The sequence below is a fragment of the Arachis hypogaea genome, chromosome 20, assembly GCF_003086295.3.
Source record: "Arachis hypogaea cultivar Tifrunner chromosome 20, arahy.Tifrunner.gnm2.J5K5, whole genome shotgun sequence".
In the NCBI taxonomy this organism is placed as follows: Eukaryota; Viridiplantae; Streptophyta; class Magnoliopsida; order Fabales; family Fabaceae; genus Arachis; species Arachis hypogaea.
This window is the reverse complement of record NC_092055.1, coordinates 67143412-67163384: the sequence shown is the minus strand read 5'-3', so window position 1 is coordinate 67163384 and position 19973 is coordinate 67143412. Positions and strand designations below refer to the sequence as shown.

The 19973-nt window shown below is 37.1% G+C and overlaps 1 non-coding gene across 1 annotated transcript; it reads right to left on the bottom strand.

The window, feature by feature from the left end:
• Nucleotides 1-4198: 4198 nt before the first annotated feature.
• LOC112787094 (small nucleolar RNA R71) lies at nucleotides 4199-4302 on the bottom strand. Its single transcript, XR_003194527.1, has one exon. It is a non-coding gene; the product is annotated as a small nucleolar RNA R71 (small nucleolar RNA).
• Nucleotides 4303-19973: the final 15671 nt, after the last annotated feature.

Sequence of the window (19973 nt, the reverse complement as noted above, 5' to 3'; positions counted from 1 at the left end):
AAATTGCATGTTTTCACATTTAGGATCAAATTGGGGATCAAACACAAAAGTATGCTATTTTGGTGCTTAAGTGTGAGTTCATGTGCTAGAATCCATCCAATTTGAGTCAAAATACACCAACAAATATGGACTCATCAATTCTCCCACACTTAAACAGTAGCATGTCCTCATGCTAAACCAACAAGGAAAACAATAAAGAGGGGTTCAACCTATTAAATGCAACTACCTATATGCATGCGAGTATGTATATACTATCTATACTTATATATCTATCTATAGTATCTATATAAAATTGGTGAAAACAAACAATCAAATTTCCAAGCAAGTATATGGACAAATAGGGCTAAGCAAGGAAATAATCCAGTGCATCCAAAATCTAGAGAATTAGTTCACTCATCAAAATGAAGCAACTTGCAAGAATACATGATAAGAAGCATGGAAACATAGAGTTGAATAATTGAACCCTCACTAGGTGTGTATACACTCTAATCACTCGGTGTCTAATGGTTTAATCACTCAAGTCTCTTCTAATCATGCTTTGAAGGATTTGCTTTTCATCTAACAATCAACAAGCATGTGATGCATGAATGCAATTATCATGAGGACTTATTAGGGTTGTAATTGGGTTAGGGTTAAGGTGGGATAGATATGGCTAAGTGGACTAAAGAATTGGATCCTTGATTAGCTCAAGTATCTCACTCAACCTATATCAACCAAATCACAAAAATGCATTCTAACCAGCCATTACTTTTTTTCACACACATTCATGCCTTAGTTTCTATTCAAAACACATATGCATTCCTTATTCCCCTTTTTTTTTCTTTGGGACAATGACGATGCCCAAATGTACGGGTTTGGATTTTCGCACTAAAAGTTGAATTTTGTCCGTTGCAAGTATAGTCCAAACCCAACAATTGAACATCGATCAAATAATAAAGTCAATACAAAACATAAACTGAGAGTAATTAAACCTCGGGTCGTTCTCCCTAGGAATGCAAATGAAATATTACTTCCTTCAATTGTGAAGAGGGCAAAGGGGGTTTTATAATCAAAGAACAAAAGATTAAAGAAACTAAACAATAAAAGAAATAAACAATATTAAAAATTGGAAATTGATGCAAGCAAGGATAAATAAGATCAAAACTGGTGAAAATGCAAATAAAGAGCCTTGACTTGCGAGTGAGGATCCAAGGAATCCTATCATTGCCATAACCACAACTATGGTAATTATCATGAGTCAATTTCGCCTAGTCAACCCCAACCATCGAGGAGTAAGTCAAGCAAGCATAATTGACCTTAATCCATAAGTCCTAACTGATGCCAGGGCATCTTAGGCTAGTTTCACTAGCCTTTTTCTTTGTTTTTGATAGGTTTTATGCACTTTCTTTAGCTATAAGTAAGCAAATTGGGTTGAAATTTGTGTTTGCCTATATTCATTCAACCATGAGAAATTTGATTCAATTTCATGATGATTTATGCTATGATTGCCTGTATACTAAGAATGATAAGAATTCTCATGACTTTAGCAAGGCTTTGATGCATTCATTGGTTAATGATATGTGAAGGAAAGCATGGAGGAAGGTCGAAGAAGGAGCATAGAAAGGATGAAGAGGAAGCAACGTTGGTGGCCAAGTTGGACCACCAACGTTGCCTCAAACGTTGAAAGAGAAACAGAGCACTTCTCTGTAAATACTGCTGATGCTCAAGTTTGAGGTAGCGTTGGACATCCAACGTTACCCCTAACGTGGTGATAAAAAAATTCAATTCTGGAGCTAAGGAAATTTTGGGTGACGTGTACGCGTGAAAAAAGCAAAATTTGATATCCGCGCGCAAGCGTGCGTCACGCGCACGTGTGGAATAGCAAAAATTGACCATCCACGCGTACGCGTGGGTCACGCGTACGCGTCAAAATCAAACGTTGGAGGTCCAACGTTAACTCAAACGCTAGCCTCCAACGTCCGCGATGCTCAGCTCAGAATTTTGATTTGAAATTTTTGAAATCGACGCGTACGCGTCAGTGATGCGTACGCATGGACTGAAAATAAGGCAATACATGCGTAAGCATGGTATACACATACGCGTGACTAAGAAAAATCTCAGATTTCACGCGAAGGCGTGAAGCACGCATACGGGTGGATAGAAAAAAGACAGTTTACGCGTTAGCGTGGAGTACGCGCACGAATGATAATGCCAACATTGGAGGGTACGTTGGGGTCCAACGCTGAGGCCAACGTCCCCTGAAGCTGAAAAATGAAAAATTTGCATCCCCGCACATGCGTGAAGCACGCGTACACATGGATGAGAATTTTTCGACCCTTTTTGGGTGAGCGCGTGAAGCACGCATACGCGTGGGTAAGCTGAACGTTGGCCCTGTAACGTTGAGTCAAACGCCATTGGCAGCAAACTTTATGGATTCGCTGGTTTGTTTAGAATGGTGTTTGAGTCAATGTTGGCACTCAAACGTTGACTCAAACGTGAAGCATCAGGAGTCAAATTTTACACGAATCTCTTCTCAACACCAAGGGAAACCAATTGGAGCCATCTTCAATCCAATTCCATCAAGGCCAAAAGTCCAATTCAAAGCTTGAAGATCAATGGAAGAAAGTGTATAAATAGCTTAGAATTTAAGTTAGAGAGGACTTTTCACCAATTTTTTTATTTTTGTTTAGTTTTCATTTACTGCACTTGAATTTCAGAATGTATTGGAGAATTCCAATTTCCATTTTTAGAGCTATGAACAACTAAATCCCTTTCATTGGGTTAGGGAGCTCTGTGTAATTCAATGGATCAATATTAGTTTTCATTCATCTTCTTCTTTCTTTTCTCTTGATTTTGCTAGAAAGCTTTCGTTCTTCATCCAATTGGATAGTTATCTTGGGAAAGAAGCTATTCATAATTGGATCTCCTCAGAACCTTGGAAGAGGAATGAGGAGATCATACTAGAAATGCTTTCTCACATTGGATTAGATTGGGGTTTGGATGGATATAGTGACATGTAATACTACCAACACTTTGATCTATGAATTTGTGTGGTATAATCAGTGACCAAACTTCACCTCTTCCCATGAGCACTTAAATCAAGGAATTGGGCAATTGCACATGCTTAGAGAGATTAGATTGCTAAGGAATTAGGATCTAATCACCTAAGATTTCCAAGGAGATCAATGAATGCATTGATTGTGTTAGAGATGAAAATGAATTTGATCCGAAGAATTGTACATCTCCTGAACCCAATGATCCCCCCTTCTCTGATCTACCCATTTTTGTTTAGTTTTCATTTACTGCACTTGTCGGAAGGAAATTTGTTGAGAGATAGTTTCCGCGTATCAAGTTTATGGCGCCGCTGCCGAGGATTGGTTTTGTATTAACAATTACTAAATTGAAGGATACCTAGATTGAGCACTTTTATTTTTGTTTGATTTATTGAATTTTTAATTTCAGCTGTTCCTTTTCAATTGCTGTAATTTTTGGTTATTTCTTTTTAATTTCTTTTACTTCTTTACTTTCCTGCAACTAACATACTAACTATTTGATAAATTGCCCTAACCAAGCTAACTATACTCTGTTTTAGTTGACTTTGTACTGGCTATTTCTTGTACTTGTTCATTATATGACAGGTAGGAGGAGGGAAATTTTAACCTCATTTGATAGTGAACCAGAAAGAACTTTCCTGAGACTAAGAAGGGAAGCAAGAGGAAAGAGGGTTATTGGTACTGAAGAAGAGGAGGAATACTTTGATATAACAATGGAGGATGATATGGAAATTCACCATGAAGAAGAGGTGAATAACCATGCCAGAAGGGGTGGAGCTAACCCTGCTGGACAAGAGAAGAAAGTCCTGGGATCATACATCAATCCAAATCCAGGAAATTATGGTAGCAGCATTCAGAGGCCAACCATCCATGCTAACAATTTCGAATTAAAGCCTCAGCTCATAACTCTTGTCTAGAACAACTGTTCTTTTGGAGGAAGTGCACAAGAAGATCCTAATGAACATCTCACTAAATTCCAAAGGATATGTGACATGGTTAAGTCTAATGGTGTTCATCCTGACACCTATAGATTATTACTGTTTCCATTTTCTTTGAGGGACAAAGCATCAAAATGGCTAGAGTTATTCCCAAAGGAAAGCTTGACAACCTGGGAAGATGTAATGAGCAGATTCTTGACAAGGTTCTACCCTCCACAAAGAGTCAACAAGCTAAGAACTAAAGTGCAGACATTCAGACAACAAGATGGTGAAGTCCTTTATGAAGCTTGAGAGAGATTCAAAGACTTGACGAAGAAATGCCCCCCTGACATGTTCAATGAGTGGGTGTAAATCCACATCTTCTATGAAGGGTTGAATTGTGAATCAAGGAAAGCTGTAGATCATTCATCAGGAGGTTTCCTAAACAAGAAGAAAACTATTGAAGAGGCTATTGATGTCATAGAGACAGTAGCTGACAATGAGTATTTTTATGCATCAGATAGGAGCAACAACAGGGGAGTCTTGGAATTGAACCATATGGATGCACTCCTGGCCCAGAACAAGATGATCACCAAGCAACTTGCTGAATTGACCAAGCAAATGGAGAAGAATCGGGCTGTAGCTATCCACATTCAACCATCACCTCAAGAAGAATTGGAGACAGAAGAAGGAGCCAACTGGGAGGAAGCTAATTACTTTGGAAACTCAACTAGGCAAGCTAATTATCCTTACTCTAAAACCTACAATTCTGGTTGGAGAAACCACTCAAATATTGGGTGGGAAAACGAATAAAACCAAGGCCAAGATCACAGACCTCATAATCCAGCCCAATACAACCACTCCACTCACCAAAACTCAAACCAAAAACCATACCATACCACACAAAATACCTACTCACAGCCACCACACCAAAACCACAACAACCACTCTCAACACCCCGATTCCAACCAATCAGCACCACATGATGAGGACAGAATGGCCAGGATGGAAGCTATGATTGCAAACCTTAACAAAGAGTGTGAAGAAATGAAAAAATTCTGGGAAGAGGAGAGAGGTATTATGAAAAGTCGAGGAGAGCTTCTTAAGAATCTCGAACTTCAAGTAGGACATCTTTCACAAAAATTTCCAAGGCCCACTAATAGTTTTCCAAGTGATACAGAGAAAAATCCAAGAGGGGAAATGAGGAAGATAAGATGGGAAGAATGCAAGTCAATCAATCTAAGCAGTGAAGAAGGTCTGAAGGAAGAATGCTCCATACACTCAGAGTATGATGAAGGGAAGCCAAGGAAGGATGTAAGGGAGATAGAAGAAATGGCTAACCCTAAACAGGGGAAGGAACAAAAAGAGAAAGAATACCTCAAGCCCTTTGTGCCACAAGCACCATTCCTACAAAGACTCAAGGGAAGTGAGAAAGACAGGTCATATTCAAGATTCCTAGACATTTTTGCAACTCTCAGTGTGAACATTCCATTCACAAAAGTTCTTCAACAGATTCCAACATACATCAGGTACATGAAAGAACTGTTGACCAAGAAAGGAACCTTAAAAGGGGGACAAACAGTGAAAATGAACAAGAAATACAGTGCCCTCATCAAGAAAGACAAACTCATAAAGAAAAAAGATCCAGGGAGTTTTCATATTCCATGTGCCATAGGAGAGACAAAAATTGACAGAGGATTCTGCGACTTAGGAGCTAGCATAAATGTGATGCCTCTATCTCTTATGAAGAAGTTTCAAATCAATGGGCTGAGATCCACAGATGTAATCGTCCAATTGGCAGATAAAACTCAGAAGAAGGCTAAAGGACTAATTGAAAATGTATTGGTGAAAGTAGGAAACTACTTCCTCTCCACTGACTTTGTTGTTCTGGACATGGAGGAAAGCTACCTCCATCCCATTATTCTGAGGAGACCATTTCTAGCTATTGGAAAATCCCTCATTGATGTAGAAAAAGGAGAATTGATATTGAGAATACATGATGAGTAGCTCACTTTCCAAGCCTTCAAACCCGTGAATGAATCTGAGCAAGAGAGCAAGGGATTAAAAGAAGGGTAGCATCTAGAGCTGTCCTTGATGGATAAATAAGAAGCTCAAGAGAAGAAGCAACCAATGGAGTTCGAGGAACAGCCGAAGCCACAAGAGTTGAGAGGAGCAGCTAGCAAGCAACTTCATGACACAACACTCACGGGAGCACCATTGGAAGAAGAGAGAAGAGTTGTGAAGAAATTACCAAGGGGATGGAGAAATAAAAAGATTCCTACAGAGGGTTTTTCCCCTAGAGACAAAGTGATATCAGCCCATCATCCACTAATCCCATCCCATCTTCCAACCATTCCATTTTAATTACCCGAAGTGTTCTCCATTAGAAACGTCCTCTCCCTAGAGCATGTAAAAATCATTAAGGAATCAAGTGGAGACTGTTTTACTGTAAGGGGAGAAGACCTAAGGCACTACAATCCACCATGACAAAGATCAACCGTCAAGCTAGTGACGCTAAAGAAGCGCTCAATGGGAGGCAGCGTATGATTTAGTTTACCTTGTTTTTAATGCTTCAGTATGAATAATGAGTGTTGCTCTAGCATGAATTCAAGACTATTTTGACAAATTTTTCATGACATTGAGAAGCATATGATCACATTCTAAGTTTGGTGTGCCTACAGGCACACTAGGATACCTTTCAAAAAAATAATGATCATAATGCCAGTTTGACATTGGTTCTTGGAATTTATAGCCAAACATTAAGTTTGGTGTTCTATATATTGCAAGAACAAGTCATAAAAGTCAAATTTTCTTGAGCCTTGAAGGTCATGAAAATGCAACCATGGTTATAATTTTTAGTTCATGTTTATAAATAGTAAAATAAAGTTTTTCTCATGATGATTTAACCAAAAAGTGACACTAATTTCGTTGAGATTTCAATGACAACATTTGGAGGAAGTAACACTTTGAACCATATGACCAAACACTAAGTTTGGTGTCCTTCAAGACTATATATGGTGGCACCAAAAAGGAGTCACGGTTGGTTAAATAAGCATGAGGAATGATAGCCAAGGTTTTAAATTTAGAAGATTAATTGTTCTTTTACCACTACCTATTAGTACTCATTCATTTTGTCTTATTATGAAAGCTAGGTACACAGAGAACTATTTCATGAAAGGGACAAGACAAGGAAAGGAAAGGCTAGCATGAAGACAAAGGGGGATCACATGGCTTAAAGGGTAAGTCTGAACATTCTTGGAAGAAGCACTTGGAAGACCGAAGAGATATGCTTCCTGAAGAGGCAACCCAACCAAAGGTAATCTTCTTCTTATAGCTTGTCAATAAAAGAGTTAAGTATATTCTCTGTATTGCAAGAAACTAAGTTTGGTGTTCCACACCAAAACAATCCAAAGGAGAATGTGTAATTCTAAGTTTGGTGTTCCACCAAAGATTTCATTAAAGAACACATTGTAACCCTCAGCCTGACTAGTCACTAGCTCCAACCAATTAGGGAAATTACTTAACAATAGTTTACTTTCTAGTTTTTAGTTTACTATTTAGTTCATAGTTATTTTCTAGTTTATAGTTTACTGTCTTAATAAAGTACTTGATGTTTTCTGCATAAGACTAATTTGTTACAGAAGGCAATAAACTAAGTTTGGTGTTCACATACCATTCTAAGTTTAAAAGCCTACAAACGTACATGCATACTAACAACCTCTCAAATGCTTGGGGAACAAGCAGCTTTTAGTAGCTTTTGCAGGAATTCAATCAACCCTTGGAAGAACTATGCATTACCATCAAAGGACAAAAAGAAAGACACTAAAGCCACTGATGGTGATAACAGAAAGGAAGCAATTAGAAGGCACCACCAAGAGGTTGTATTGTGGCTTAATTCCATCCGCTTTAAAATACTCTAAACTGGAGGTCTGAGTGTTCCCATGTTAATAGTCAACTATGGTTTTAGTCATCTTGCACCACCAATAAGTGTGCTAGCCTAAGTGTTTGTACTTTCATTTTCACTTGTTAAATGCTTATCTTGTTCCCTAACTCTTTTCAATTAAATAAAAGAAATGAGTGAATAAATAAGTAGAAGAGTTCCTTTTTAGCAAGTAGTAAAATAAAAGTAAGTGGTGGTATATATGTTTGATTGTGTAGTAGCTCACTTACAAATAAATAAAAGGATAGATTGCTCTATTTCTAAGTGAAAGTTAGCTTAGTATCTATGAACCTTAGTAAATAAAAGTCCTTGGATGGAAAGAGAAACAAGAAGAAAAGGAAAGAAAAAGAAAAGCCAAAAGTGGCAGCAAAAACAAAAGAAAGCAATGAATAAGGCTAGACACCAATAGTTTGGACCTTAGGACATATGCCTGTGGTATCTTTGTACTAGGATCTGCTTGGATTATTAGATTCTATGGAGTGCTTTAACACTTGGTAACTTGGGTTAACTAACCCGGGATTATCAACCGAAAGTCCATTATCAAGATCAACCTAGTAAAAAATATTTAGTAACCCAAAGAGGTGCTGGGCATCAACGTTCTAAGAAGAATTGTGAGCCAAGTGTCTATAGTGAATAATGTGTTAAGTACATATGAGCTAAGAAACTGCTAACACATGACACTGAGCTAATTTTTATAGGAAAAGAAAATGAAGAAAAGTAATTACCAAGGATAAGTAAATAATAAAAGGTCATAGCAGTGTGTTAATTGATGCTTGAAGGAGACATTCTATGCTTAAATATCAATAAAAAGTTAGCTATTGCATTTTCTGCATAAAACCCCATCAACTAAGAAATAATGCTTTGCTAATATGAATAGTCCCTTCTGTTTCATTCCTTTTTATAATAATTTAGTACTTGCTTACGGACAAGCAAGATTTAAGTTTGGTGTTGTGATGCCAGGGCATCTTAGGCTAGTTTCACTAGCCTTTTTCTTTGTTTTTGATAGGTTTTATGCACTTTCTTGAGCTATAAGTAAGCAAATTGGGTTGAAATTCGTGTTTGCCTATATTCATTCAACCCTGAGAAATTTGATGCAATTTGTTGATGATTTATGCTATGATTTCTTGTATACTAAGAATGATAAGAATTCTCATGACTTTAGCAAGGCTTTGATGCATTCATTGGTTAATGATAGGTGAAGGAAAGCATGGAGGAAGGTTGAGGAAGGAGCATGGAAAGGATGAAGAGGAAGCAATGTTGATGGCCATGTTGGACCACCAACGTTGCTTCAAATGTTGGAAGAGAAACAGAGCACTTCTCTGTAAACACTACTGATGCTCACGTTTGAGGTAGCGTTGGACATCCAATGTTACCCCCAACGTGGTGATGAAAAATTCAATTATGGAGCTAAGGAAATTTTGGGTGACGTATACGCGTGAAAAAAGCAAAATTTGATATCCGCGTGCAAGCGTGCATCACGCGCACACGTGGAATGGCGAAAATTGACCATCCACGCGTATGCGTGGGTCATGCGTATGCGTCAAAATCGAACGTTGGAGGTACAACGTTATCTCAAACGCTAGCCTCCAACGTACACGATGCTCAGCCCAGAATTTTGATTTGAAATTTTTGAAATCGACGCGTACGCGTCAGTGACGCGTACGCGTGGACTGAAAATAAGGCAATACACGCGTAAGCGTGGTGTACGCGTACGCGTGACTAAGAAAAATCTCAGATTTCACGCGAAGGCGTGAAGCACGCGTACGCGTGGACGGAAAAAAAGACAGTTTACGCATTAGCGTGGAGTACACGCACGCGTGATAATGCTAATGTTGGAGGGTACGTTGGGGGTCCAACGCTGAGGACAACGTCCCCTGAAGCTGAAAAATGAAAAATTTGCATCCACGCGCAGCGTAAAGCACGCGTACGTGTGGATGAGCATTTTTTGACCCTTTTTACGCGGACGCGTGAAGCACGCGTACGCGTGGGTAAGCTGAACGTTGGCCCTCCAACGTTGAGTCAGACGCCAATGACAGCAAAGTTTATGGATTCGCTAGTTTGTACAAAATGACCTTTGAGTCAATGTTGGCACTCAAACGTTGACTCAAACATGAAGCATCAGGAGTCAAATTTTACACGGATCTCTTCTCAACACAAAGGGCAACCAATTGGAGCCATCTTCAATCCAATTCCATCAAGGCCAAAATCCCAATTCAAGGCTTGAAGATCAATGGAAGAAAGTGTATCAATAGCTTAGAATTTAAGTTATAGAGGACTTTTCACCAATTTTTCGATTTTTGTTTAGTTTTCATTTACTGCACTTGAATTTCAGAATGTATTGGAGAATTCCAATTTCCATTTTTAGAGCTATGAATAACTAAACCCCTTTCATTGGGTTAGGGAGCTCTGTGTAATTCAATGGATCAATATTAGTTTTCATTCATCTTATTCTTTCTTTTCTCTTAATTTTGCTAGAAAGCTTTTGTTCTTCATCCAATTAGATAGTTATCTTGGGAAAGAAGCTATTCATAATTGGATCTCCTCGGAACCTTAGAAGAGGAATGAGGAGATCATGCTAGAAATGCTTTCTCTGATCTACCCATTCTGTTTACATTCTTCTTTTTTTAATTTCATGCTTAATCCCCAGTTCCCTTTAATTTCTTGCAATTTAAGCTTCTGCACTTTAATTCCCTGCAATTTAATTTTTTGTTCCTTTAATTTCTTGCAATTTAAGTTTTCTGCCAATTTTACTTTCTGCAATTCCCAACCCAAATTTTGATTCTGCTCGACTAGTATAATTCTCCAATTAATATTGCTCAATCTACTAATCCCTGTGAGATTCGACCTCACTCTATGGTGAGTTTTTACTTGACGACAATCCGGTGCACTTGCCGAAAGGAAATTTGTTGAGAGACAGTTTCCGCGTATCACTAACCAACTTACCAAACCGGTTGATAAAAGGCTAGCGTCAATGGAAACAAGAGTCAACTAACTACCCAAGAATTACCACGAAATGTCAGACATTATGACTCTAGTATCCTAGGAACTCAAACCACAAGCCAAGGTGTGAAAATCTACTCAAAATCTAGAGTTGGCATTTTCACAAACACCTTGTGTGCATAAAAGTAAAGCATGGAAAATTTGCAAAATAAAATGTAAAACTATAACCAACTATCAACAAAATCAAACATAAACAAGCAATCAAGCTTAAAGGAGGCATGAAATATAAAATTCATCAATCAAAACTTCAAGAAACACAAAATTGCAATATGAACAAAGTAACTTGAACCAAAAGGAAAAGAAAGTAAAAGTGCTTGAATTAAAGAGGAAATTGAGAGTACTTACAATTAAAGAAGCAAAATCCAAAATCAAAGCTTGCTATAAAATGCTACAATGGAAATTGATAAACCCTAAGAAAGCTTTCTACTCTACACTACTCCTACTCCTAATACTATGAAAACTATGTAAAAATACTCAAAATGCTTCCTCTCTATAACTCTTCAATTCTCCTTCATATAGCACTTCCAAACAGCAATCTAGCCTTCCAAAATGGGCCAAGAGGCCTCCAAATTCACGCAGCACATGCCTCATTAATGAAATCACGTGCAGGGACCTGTGCGGACGCACAGACGTGTGCGTCCGCACACGCGGCTAAAAATCAGGTGCGTGCGTACACAGACATGGGAATTCTTGCTTGTGCGCACGCACACTTCGCTGTGTGTGTTTTTCCTTGTTTCCTTTATATTTTCTCCCTTGTACATGCTTTCTTCCACTTTTGGCTATCCATTCTTGCCTCCAAGGCCTGAAATCACTCTCAAACCATATCACGGCATCGAATGACATAAAAGTGGGATTAAATTGCTCTATTGATGACAAGTCATCCTAGCCTATTTTAGCTAGTCTTTTTCTTTTGTTTTCATTAGAATTATGCACTTTCTTGAGCTACAAGCAAGCTAATTGAGTAGATTTTCATGTTTCCCTTGATTGAACCAACCATATATGAATTCATGCCATTTCATGAGGTTTTATGCTATATTTGTTGCATATTATGAAAGAATGAATATCTCATGATTTTGAGCATAGCTTTGATGAGTTTGGTTGATTAATGATAGGAGAAGAAAGCTTGGAGAAAGGTTGAAGCAAGAAGGAATGGCTAGGAGTGAAGAGAGGACAATGGAATAAGTGAAATTGAACCAGGAAGCAAGAAGCTGGACCTAAAGTTAGCATCAAACTTTTGGTTGAAAAGTTAGCCCCAACGTTAGCCTCCTAACTTGGAGGCTAACGTTGGAACTTGAAAATTCTCCCCTGGGCTCCAAAAGTTTGCGCCAACGTTAGCCCCCTAACTTGGAGGCTAACGTTGGCACATGAATTCCTCCCTGGCCATCCAACGTTTGCGCCAACGTTAGCCCCCTAACTTGGAGGCTAACGTTGGCACATGAATTCCTCCCTGGCCATCCAACGTTTGCACCAACGTTAGCCCCCTAACTTGGAGGCTAACGTTGGCACATGAAAATTCAATGGGGAAGGAGCAAAAGTTTGCGCCAACGTTAGCCCCCTAACTTGGTGGCTAACGTTGGCGCCACTAGCACACAAGGCAAGGCCAATGTTAGGGTCAAAGTTAGACCCCTAACGTTGGCACCAACGTTCATACCAGCAAATTGTGCTGGCTGCTATGAAAAGTTGGAGCCAAAGTTAGACCCCTAACTTTGGCTCAAACTTTTGGTCCAACTTTTGCTAAACTCAAAACCGGTTAAATTGGTTCACTTTGGTTCTTCTTCAAACTTCAAGAGCAATCAACCAAGGCCTCTTCCAACCCAATTCCACCAAGAGCAAAGGCCCAACTCAAGGCTTGAAGATCATTTGAAGAAAGTGTATAAATAGGATAGAATTCAAGTTTTCGGGGAGCTTTCCTTTTGGAATTTTCATAATAGTTTTCGGAGAGCTTTTGTTATTGAGTGAACTTTAATTTCTTTGTTTCCATTGCTTTCAATTTCATTTTACATTTGTCTTGGATCTTGGATTGGAGAATTGAAGAAATTCTGTTTCAATCTCAATCTTGGATCTCTCTGTTTCTTTACTGTTAATTGAATTTCATTTCCGGTTAACTGCTCTTCATCTATTCTCTTTGCAATTTACAATTCCCTTGCAATTGTTCTTGTTGGATCTAGGAAGGCATTGAGATCTAGACTTGGTTTTCTAGTCTCTGGGTCCTGAGATCCAAATCCCCAATTTACATTCTGTTTCTTTCCTTTCTATGTTCATTTACTTTTCTGCTTCATATCCGGTTCAATCTCAATTCCCTTTCCCTCTTCTGTTTAATGCAATTCAACTTTTCCTTGTTTAAATTCTGCAAATCCATTCCCCAATTCCCTTTACAATTCCAGCTGTTTACATTTCTTGCACTTTAAGATTCCGTAATTTACATTTCTTGCACTTTAAGTTTCTGCTATTTAATTTCTTGTCCTTTACGTTTCAGCAATTTATTTCTTGTTCTCTTTACTTCAATGCAATTTAATTCTGCAAGTCACAAAACCATCAACCAAATCTTGATTCGCTTGACTAAATCAACCACTAAGCTAAAATTGCTCAATCCTTCAATCCCTGTGGGATCGACCTCACTCCCGTGAGTTTTTATTACTTGATACGACCCGGTACACTTGCCGGTTAGATTTGTGTGTTTTGGGAGAGATTTATTTTTTCTCCAAAATATCTCATCATCTATCAAAGCACAAAGTTGCATGTTTTCACATTTAAGATCAAACTAGGGATTAAACACAAAAGTATGCTATTTTGGTGCTTAAGTGTGAGTTCATATGATAGAATCCATTTAAATTGAGTCAAAATATACTATCAAATATGGACTCATCAGACAACCTTTGTCCCATCTTATTATTTTTTTTTCATTTCATTTTTTTCTATTTCTTTTCTACTTTTTTTTTTCTTTTACTATGACAAATACATATGGTTAAAGCAAATTGAAACATGAATGTGCACCCATTTTTCTAAATTTTCAATAATTTCCCAAAACAAAATTTTTTCTCTACCAATGTTTTCCAAAATTTCCCCTACACTTAAATGAAACACACTCCTTAACCTAAGCTAATCAAAGAAACATTTCAAGGTTATTCATGGTTTTCCTCTTAGAGTTGTGATGTGCTAACAATTAGAACAAAGGGGATTAAAAAGCTCAAAAGGGGTTAACAAGGGTAGATGCAAGAGTAAGGCTATATGTGTGAGTGAGTTTAATTCAAAGATGGCCTCAATCATGCTCAATGCAATTCAAAACATCAATCCTTGGAAATAAAGAATTAAGCACAACCAAGATTACAATTATAGAAGAGATATAACACTCAATGAATTAAATTAGTGGTTAAAATGTGTAACCACTCATTATAGCCCAAAAACTCACAAGGTATTTGTTCTTTACTCTTCTATGTTCCATAAAAGTCATTCAAGGAAGTTTGAAAACAATTTTCTAAATCAATTCAATAGAATGCCCTAAAAACAAAATTCTTGGAAATCTTTGTTGTTTTTCACCAAATTTATTTCCTATATATATGTATGATGTGATGGATGTAATTTTCAAAAATTTTCCTTGTTCTATTCCTAATTTTCAACAATTCAAAAACTAACATGAACAATTAGGACAAAATTAAACTATGTGCTATACTATTCACATCATTCAATCATAACTTCTGTCTATAACATATATACTAAGAAAAAGATGCAAAATACAATAGATATAACTATGATATATATACCAAAAGAAAATGCAATGCAACAGTTAAAAACACTCCAAATATGTACAAGAAACATAATAAAAAGAAACAAAAATAAAGTACAAAGTGTTCGGAAGAGAGAATTTACGCCTTTGAAATGACGGATCCTCCCCCACACTTAAGCATTGCACGGTCCTCCATGCACGAACATAATCCGGGGAGAATGTCTCTCAAGAGCTCCACCTTCGGTTGGTGGATGTGGGGGCTTGGGTTGTGGGGAAATCGCCAAGTCCAATGTATGCTCGGCATCTCCATCCTCAGTGTCCTCCTCCTCTCCCGATTCCTTGCCTTCATGTTTCATCCTCGAAAAGAATGAATAAAGTATAATTAGAACTCATAGGGCAAGTTGCACTAAAAGGTAAAGGAGAGAGTAAATAAGCATATAATTGAGGAATTTTGCATAGTGGTGTGGAATACACACAACGGCCGGTTAAAGTGGCATCCACATAATGAAAAACTGAGCATGAGTTCCTCAACTAAATGGCCTAAGATGCAAGCAATGGATGAGCATCAATTAAGGACAAGCAAACTTAGGCAACTACAATAAGAGTGAATTGAATGTAGGATTATTGGATATTGAGGTTATGCGAGTGAAAGAGCAAAATTGATATAAAATAGCACAGCAAATAATAACCAATGCAATGACGAAGAGAACTACCTCTTCATCCTTAAGAATAATCAAATAATCACATGGGAAGGTGCTTGCTACAAAAAGTGACAAGTCTTGATGAGAATCAAGTCAAGTCTACTCAAACAAATGCAAAGCATTAACAAGGAGCAAATACCTTATGATGTGATTATATTGACTTAAAAACCATGATGAACAAGCAATTCCAATCAATTCACTAACTTCACTATGTACTTGTTAAAAATTACACCAAATAAGAGAGAAAAAGGTTAATTTCTAGATCAATTTAGTGCTAGTAGTTCAAGATAATGAACAAGTACATGATTGAAATTTCAATACAAAATAACATTATAATCATTCAAAAGTTCACAATTCTTGAATAGAATGCCAAACAAGGGTATGGTCTAACCCATATGGTCATGACAACATATGAATTAAACAAAAAGTTCATCCAGGAATTTAAACAAACACACGGTATGTGGTGCACATATTCCTCAATTCAAACCAAAATTCAAGCATCAATGATGAGCGGATAATTTATACGCTTTTTGGCATTGTTTTTAGTATGTTTTTAGTAGAATCTAGTTACTTTTAGGGATGTTTTTATTAGTTTTTATGTTAAATTCACATTTCTGGACTTTACTATGAGTTTGTGGGTTTTTCTGTGATTTCAGGTATTTTCTGGCTGAAATTGAGGGACTTGAGCAAAAATCAGATTCAGAGGTTGAAGAAGGACTGCTGATGCTGTTGGATTCTGACCTCCCTGCACTCAAAGTTGATTTTCTGGAGCTACAGAACTTAAAATGGCGCGCTTCCAATTGCGTTGGAAAGTAGACATCCCGGGCTTTCCAGAAATATATAATAGTCTATACTTTGGCCGAGTTTAGACGATGTAAAAGGGCGTTGAACGCCAGTTTTATGCTGCTCTCTAGAGTTAAACGCCAGAAACACGTCACAAACCAGAGTTGAACGCCAGAAACACGTTACAACCTGGCGTTCAACTCCAGAAAGAGCCTCTAACATTCAAGCTCAGCCGAAGCACACACCAAGTGGGCCCCAGAAGTGGATTTATGCATCAATTACTTACTTCTGTAAACCCTAGTAGCTAGTTTAGTATAAATAGGACTCTTTACTATTGTATTTGGATCTTCGGATCATCCTGGATTGTATTTTTAATCCTGTGATCACGTTTTGGGGGCTGGCCTCTCGGCCATGCCTGAACCTTTCACTTATGTATTTTCAACGGTAGAGTTTCTACACTCCATAGATTAAGGTGTGGAGCTCTGCTGTTCCTCATGAATTAATGCAAAGTACTACTGTTTTTCTATTCAACTCAACTTATTCCGCTTCTAAGATATTCATTCGCACTTCAACATGAATGTGATGAACGTGACAATCATCATCATTCCCCCACGAACGCGTGCCTGACAACCACTTCCGTTCCACCTTAGATTGGATGATTATCTCTTGGATCTCTTAATCAGAATCTTCGTGGTATAAGCTAGATTGATGGCGGCATTCATGAGAATCCGGAAAGTCTAAACCTTGTCTGTGGTATTCCGAGTAGGATTCTGGGATTGAATGACTGTGATGAATTTCAAACTCGCGAGTGCTGGGTGTAGTGACAGACGCAAAAGGAGGATGAATCCTATTCCAGTATGATCGAGAACCTCAGATGATAAACCGTGCTGTGACAGAGCATTTGGACCATTTTCACAAGAGGATAGGATGCAGCCATTGACCACGGTGATGCCTCCAGATGATTAGCCATGCAGTGACAGCGCATCGGACCATTTTCACAGAGAGGATAAAAAGTAGCCATTGACAATGGTGATGTCCTTACATAAAGCCAGCCATGGAAAGGAGTGAGATTGATTGGATGAAGATAGCAGGAAAGCAGAAGTTCAGAGTAACGAACGCATCTCCATACACTTATCTGAAATTCTCACCAATAATATACATAAGTATTTCTATCTTTATTTTCTGTTTATTTATCATTTATTTTTGAAAACTCCATAATCAACTATTTTATATCCGCCTGACTGAGATTTACAAGGTGACCATAGCTTGCTTCATACCAACAATCTCCGTGGGATCGACCCTTACTCATGTAAGGTTTTATTACTTGGACGACCCAGTACACTTGCTGGTTAGTTGTATCGAAGTTGTGAATGAAAAACAATTTATTAAGACGTGCGTACAGAGTTTTTGGCGCCGTTGCCTGAGATCACAATTTCGTGCACCACGTTTTTGGCGCCGTTGCCGGGGATTGTTTGAGTTTGGACAACTGACGGTTTAGAATTTTTAAGAATGAATTCTAGTGTTTCATGAAGCATGTTGAAGCCTGACTGGCTGTAAAGCCATGTCTAAATTCATTTGGACTAGGGCTTCCAACCCAACATTATCAAGAGCAAGCTAGTTGTTGCTAATCCACCTGCTGTTGTTCCTGATCCACCTGATTTACATGCTAAAGCTTGACTGGCTATTAAGCCATGTCTAACCCTCAGATTGGAGCTTTAGACTAAGAGTGCAAGATTCCTGGAATTCATATTAAAAATTTTGGAATCCTTATTTTTCTTTTTGACAATAATTTTCGAAAAATACAAAAAAATTATAAAATCATAAAAATAAAAAAATATTTTGTGTTTCTTGTTTGAGTCTTGAGTCAATTTCAAGTTTGGTGTCAATTGCATTTTTTCTAAAAATTCTTTGCATTTTTCGAAAATTCATGCATTCATAGTGTTCTTCATGATCTTCAAGTTGTTCTTGGCCAGTCTTCTTGTTTGATCTTCATATTTTCTTGTTTTGTGTCTTTTCTTGTTTTTCATGTGCATTTTTGCATTCACAGTGTCTGAACATGAAAGATTTCTAAGTTTGGTGTCTTGCATGTTTTCTTTGCATTGAAAATTTTTCAAAAATATGTTCTTGATGTTCATCATGATCTTCAAAGTGTTCTTAGTGTTCATCTTGACATTCATAGCATTTTTGCATGCATTCATTGTTTTGATCCATAACTTTCATGCATTGAGTCTTTTTCATGTTTTTCTCTTTCATCATTGAAAATTCAAAAATAAAAAAAATATCTTCCCCTTGTTCTCTCATAAATTTCGAAAATTTGAGTTGACTATTTCAAAAATTTTTAAAATTCAATTGTTTCTTATGAGTCAAATCAAATTTTCAATTTAAAAATCTTATCTTTTTCAAAATCTTTTTTAAAAATCAAATCTTTTTCATTTTTTTTGTTTATTTTCGAAAATTATAAAAATATTTTTCAAAAATCTTTTTTATTTTTATCTCATAATTTTCGAAAATATCTTTAACAATTAATGTTTTGATTCAAAAATTTCAAGTTTGTTACTTACATGTTAAGAAAGATTCAAACTTTAAGTTCTAGAATCACATCTTGTGATTTCTTGTGAATCAAGTCATTAATTGTGATTTTAAAATTCAAATCTTTTTCAAAACTAATTTCAATCATATCTTTTCAAAAATATCTTTTTATCTTATCTTTTTTAAAATCATATCTTTTCTATCATATCTTTTTAAAACATATCTTTTTCAAAAATTTGAATTTCAAATATCTTTTCTAACTTCTTATCTTCTTATCTTTTCAAAATTGATTTTCAATTCTTTTTCAACTAACTAATTGACTTTTTGTTTGTTTCTTATCTCTTTCAAAACTATCTAATTAACTATCTCTCTCTAATTTTCGAAAATACCTCCCTCTTTTTCAAAAATTCTTTTTAATTAATTAATTATTTCAATTTTTTATTTTAATTTTAATTTTATCTTAATTTTCGAAAATCATTAACTCCTTTTTAAAATTTATTTTCGAAAACTTCCCTCTCCCTCACCTCCTTCTATTTATTTATTCATTTACTAACACTTCTCTTCATCTCATATCTCTGCTCTCCTCACCCTTGTGTTTGGATTATCCTCCCTTCTCTTTCCTTACATTACATTCTTTTCTTCTTCTACTCACACAAAGGAATCTCTATACTGTGACATAGAGGATTCCATATTTTCTTTGTTATTCCATTCTTTGTCATATGAGCAGGAGCAAGGACAAGAACATTCTTGTTGAAGCAGATCCAGAACCTGAAAGGACTCTGAAGAGGAAACTAAGAGAAGCTAAATTACAACAATCCAGCAAGCACCTTTCAGAAATTTTCGAACAAGAAGAGGAGATGGCAGCCGAAAATAATAATAATGCAAGGAGGATGCTTGGTGACTTTACTGCACCTAATTCTAATTTACATGGAAGAAGCATCTCCATCCCTACCATTGGAGCAAACAATTTTGAGCTGAAACCTCAGCTAGTTTCTCTGATGCAACAAAATTGCAAGTTTCATGGACTTCCATCTGAAGATCCTTTTCAGTTCTTAACTGAATTCTTGCAGATATGTGACACTGTTAAGACTAATGGAGTAGATCCTGAAGTCTACAGGCTCGTGCTTTTCCCGTTTGCTGTAAGAGACAGAGCTAGAATATGGTTGGACTCTCATCCTAAGGATAGCCTGAACTCTTGGGATAAGCTGGTCAAGGCTTTCTTAGCCAAGTTCTTTCCTCCTCAAAAGCTGAGTAAGCTTAGAGTGGATGTTCAAACCTTCAGACAGAAAGAAGGTGAATCCCTCTATAAAGCTTGGGAGAGATACAAGGAACTGACCAAAAGTGTCC